The following is a 5,000-nucleotide window of genomic DNA, read 5'->3' as shown; positions in this document are numbered from 1 at the left end:
ATCATATATTTGGTATATCACGTATTCTGTAACACTGCGATCGGAGAGGACTGTATGGTATAAATTCATCTCCTGTGTTACCACCGCCGAGAAGGCCTCGGCGAATACCACCAGGTCAACACATTGTCTGTATCAGCCATAAGAGCTGACCTGTCAACAAATGTTTGTGCGAGGGGTCGTCGTGCCATAGTAAGCAATGGCCGCTCTTCTATGATCGATGTTTGGACGATAATGAGATCGCGACCTTACTAATATATTTAAAATAATATATATATTTATATATATATATATATATATATATTATATATATATATATATATATATATATATATATATATATTATATAATATATATAGTGAATGCTACTTGATATTGTAACCATTGTATGTTTAAAGTGTGAGGACAGTTCGAGGGAACCTCCGTCACGACGCCCATAACATTCTGGAATCAGACTGTTAAGCTGATATTCTGACTGTTCCCGCAAAGTGTATGTATCCAGTATTTGTGGAAAGTTCTTTATTATATAATCTAATATACATTATTATTTAGAGGCTTTGTATATTGTGTGCATTTTACAATCAATATATTAATTAACAGGTTTGACTGCTACTGAATAAACCTTAAGCGATTGCTACAGAGTGTATCAGTCACCCCAATGCTTTGACAAATTCTAGGTGTTCTTCGGCGGCCACATGCAGAGTATTTTAAAATGTTATTTGCTGTTACCCTTCTTTCAACCCTTTAACTAGCAGGCCGAATAAGCCCCTGCCGGACCAGCTGCCACTGCCAGACAATGTCGATTTGTTTCTGTTCTACTTTCTTACCGTCCATATCAAGCGCCTACAATGAAACTTTATTTCTGAATGTTAGAAAGTCCATCTACTTCATTAGAAATATGACCTCTAAGTATATATGTGTGTTGGAAGTTCGAGGGATAAAAAATGTTCTATGAGTAAAAAAAAAAAGAAATTAAATTCGAATGGTTAATGTTTAATATAGCAGTACAGACATTCAAGGTGTAGAAAGGTGTAGTAGTGAAAAGGGTAAAGGGGGGTTAATGATTAAATGTGCTGCACGTCAAAAGTCGTATAGCAGTCCAGGATAGTATGGCACTGAAGGGAGCAGAGAGGGGTGAGGGTAGAGAGGGTGAGTAAATGGGATAAGGTAGGAATTAACTTGAGTGATTAGATCAAAGTTGCCAAAGCAAAAAGTCAGGGATTCTTCAAGGATGTCCATAGGGTAAGGTAGGGATTAGCAAAGGAGAAAGGGAGTTTAAAGGTGATTAAATCATAGTGTCAGGAGAATTGTCAGGAAAGAGAGAGGGGGGGGAGTGGAAGGGATGATGGGGGAAGGAAAGGGGGAACGGGATGTATTGGGAGGAAATGGGAAGAATGGGTGTAGGGGGAACATGAGTAGGAGGATGGATGTCGGCAGTTACTTTGAATGTAGAAGTGTAAGAGGATGGGAGGGTGTGGTAGGAAAAGATGGGGTTGAACGTTTAGAATGTCTGCTATGGGTAGAGCATGGAGGGAGAGGGGTAAGTGTTGGGGCAGTAGAGATTGGGGTGTCTGGATTTAGAATTGCAAAAGAATTTGATTGAAATAGTAAGGGGTAGAAGTGTTATTGTAAGATGTAGTAGGAAGAGATACAGTAGGATGTAAAAACATTTTCTGGAGACAGATGATGCTGGGCAGGAATGGGTTTGCCAATAAAGTCAATTAGGGTTGATAATGCTTTAGCTTGGGATTCAGATGTAACTGTGGCAAGGCGGGAATGATCGGTGTGGAAGGAAACTTTGCCTACTTGTTTTTTCAGGCATAGTTGGAAGAGGAGAGTGTTGTCAGAGTAAGGGGCTGTAGAGGGGCTAAATAAAGTATTAAAAATATGCGTAGAGGTGGGCGCAGTAAATGGCAGATGACGTGTGGAAGAGTTGTGTTGAGAGAGGTAATACTGCAGGGTCGTAAAAAGAGAGGGCGGGGTAGTAGCTGAAGAAAGCTTTGGGGGTGGAGGAGATGAAGTAGAGGGCGTTAGAAGAGGAATGTTTTCTAGAGGTTGAGTAATGACATGGGTGGATGATTTGGACTGGATTGAGGGGATAGTAGCCATTGAAAAAGGGGTAGAAGTAGCAGTGTACAGAGGTCAGAGGTGAACCTGAGATTAGGGAACCGGAAGACAAAGTCAGTGGGGCTAGTTGATCAAGGGGCAAACCTCAATACCCCTAATAAGTGTGCAAAGTCTTCATTACTGGCCATGGTAAGCCTGCAGTATGTTGGGGAGGGAAATGGTTCACTCCTCAGGGTCCCCTTGTAAGGGCTAAACAACTAAAGATGGGGATACCGTGCCCATGGCTCCCCTAGGCCAACCATGACTGGCATAAAATCATCGTTTCATCCTTTTAACACAACTCTTACACCTTAGAAGTGGATAGCAGAAGTGGTTGGAGAAGAGAAGGAAACGGTAATTGAAGAAGAAAAGACCGTGCAAAATTAGGTCCCAGTCTCCGTCTCCAAAGGCTCCGGCAACAAGGACAAGCGATTGGTGGAGAATTATATTGGAAACGGATATTGATACATTTTTTATTCATCTTTTATAAGTGATACTAACAAACTACATTTATTTATTTATTACAACAACAAGCAAGGGATTGAGGAGGAACAGACTGTACAGCTGTGCCTTTGATCTGGCACTTTCGCATTAACAAAAATAAATAATTCCAATTGTGATGAGTCGATAAAAGATCATTGTTAAATTTCTGACCTTGTTGAGAAGTGTTGAATAATAGCTACTTTGACAGCATTCTTGAAATTTAATTTAAAGTTATATACACAATATATTCTTTGTTTTAATACAAATCATGACAAATTTGTTTACGTGAATTCTAACCACTGACATTTCCAAACAATTGTTTGATGTTTGGATATGATTTTTTTCGGAACTATATTTTTTCTTAACTTTCGCAACTATGTAAAATGGAATAACTTGCATATATCTTTTATATGTCTGTACAAATATTGCTTTCTGAATTTTAAAAACTGGATCACATTCTTTGACTGCTTTTATACTGTTTTTATTATAATTTTCAGTATATTAATATCACTCTATTAGTACTGTTTCTGTTAGATTATACCAGTTGTTATCAGCTGGGTTCACCTGAAAATAATGTAAAGATAGAATTAACCTTAATTCCTTTTTCCATTACTGAAGGGATAGAAAAAAAATGCAAAATAAAAGTATAGTAATTTATTACTCACATATTTGTAACCATACATTAATAAGAATTACAAATACTGAAGGAAGTCCAGATATAGTCAGATTAACAGGAGATATTGCCTGCATTTTTTACAGTTAAACAAAAGTTTCGTACTTTTAGGTTGTGCATTGACTTCACATTTGTGTCCAAAAGTGCAAGTTTAAATTTTGTGACGTTGACCATTTTCACACAGGCAGTCTACCTACTACCTACTTTAAAAATAAAAGAGAATGGATACTGAAATTACATTTACAAAAACAGTTCAGTAATTATGGAATTTTTCACTTCACCAAGAAGCTCAATCAGAGGATTATTGATTCATAATTACTGCATCACATACGTGTTCATTCCCACTGCAGGCATTTGTTTTTAGAAGCTTGTGCATCAGTAGTAGATCATGGCTGGAAACTATATCACATCAGAATCCTATTTGCAAGATGGGAACTATTTTACACTGGTATTCAGCTTCATAACAGTCAGTCCCATTGACGGGGTGATAAAACCACAAGCTCACTCAATTAAATATTGGTTAACATCAAACAGTACATTTTGATCATCCTCACCTGTGAAAATTACCATTTCGGAACATTTTCTTGAAACCATCATCATCTACTGGTACACAAAAATGAGACATGATCTGGGATGTTGAATTTTAAGAGTAGACAATACTCCCAAATGAGAACACATGGAGCAAATTTAAAGTCCATAAAACATCTTGCTGTAAAACACCTGTATATGAAAATAAATATAAGTCCAGGTGTTTTACCTCACCCATTTTATGCCTACCAATAGCTCACTGACAACTTTTTTCAAAGAAATAATAATGATAACGACAATCCCCATTAATTTCATTGTGACGAAGGACATAGATGCAACCCTGCATCCGAAGATCTATCCCAGATACTTTCAACTGCTTTTGCAGTCAGGACTACCTACAGGCATTATAACAAAAGGTTTGGAAATACATATGAAAGACATTATAATTATGACAAACAGAATGCTATTTGATTTGCTTAAAAGAAGAGTATGAAAGAGAAATGAGAACAAGAATAAAAATCTGTAGAAAATGTAAAATAATGCTAAACAGAGTCGACTGGGACAACGTGACTGGAATAGTCTTGTGTGAACAGTTCCCAGCATTTGCCCTAAACAGAAGTATCACTGTAAATGCGCTCTGTTAATCAAGAGGCAGATAAGGATGTCCCCTGATAAAAATTTCATTTCTCGAACATATTGGACTACTTCGGGAGGCAGCACTGTCGTACCAATTAAATCTAGTGAGATAAAAAGGTTTCACTTCCTAACAATTAAAGAATAAGCAGCTTATTGCTGAGGTGCTATATTTCAGTTACGAAGTTATACTTAACAATAACTGATATCCTACATATATATCAATCTACATGCAAGATATTTGGATAGCTTTATCATGTTCCCAGTTTGAAGGGTGAGAGAGTAATAAATATAATAAACAAAATGGGATTGAGGATATAGCCAAATGTACACCAACACTGATGCTAACCATATCACTGCATCAGTATAATACTTTACTCACAATAATTTTCTTTAAAGTACAGCATCACCGCAGTCCTTCACTCTGACCGGCTGAACACGGCCGTAATCAAGTCTCACCTCAATGACAAGGGAAAAGGCCAGGAAATCTAATATCCGTCAGCTACTGCAATCCTTTTGTGTAGAAGCATGTATAAAAAATTAACTGCATTATCACAATATCTTAAAAAGAAAACTGGGA

The 5,000-nt window shown here is 37.2% G+C and overlaps 1 protein-coding gene across 1 annotated transcript in view; it reads right to left on the bottom strand.

Annotated features, from left to right (window-relative positions):
• Nucleotides 1-3,225: 3,225 nt before the first annotated feature.
• LOC119597647 (eyes absent homolog 1-like) overlaps nucleotides 3,226-5,000 on the bottom strand; it is a gene marked incomplete in the record, with an annotated part of 12,343 nt that continues 10,568 nt past the window's right edge. The window contains 1 exon segment of the mRNA XM_037947243.1: nucleotides 3,226-5,000.

The sequence above is a fragment of the Penaeus monodon genome, chromosome 39 (assembly GCF_015228065.2).
Source record: "Penaeus monodon isolate SGIC_2016 chromosome 39, NSTDA_Pmon_1, whole genome shotgun sequence".
NCBI classification, from domain to species: Eukaryota; Metazoa; Arthropoda; class Malacostraca; order Decapoda; family Penaeidae; genus Penaeus; species Penaeus monodon.
This window is presented reverse-complemented; position numbering and strand designations above follow the sequence as displayed.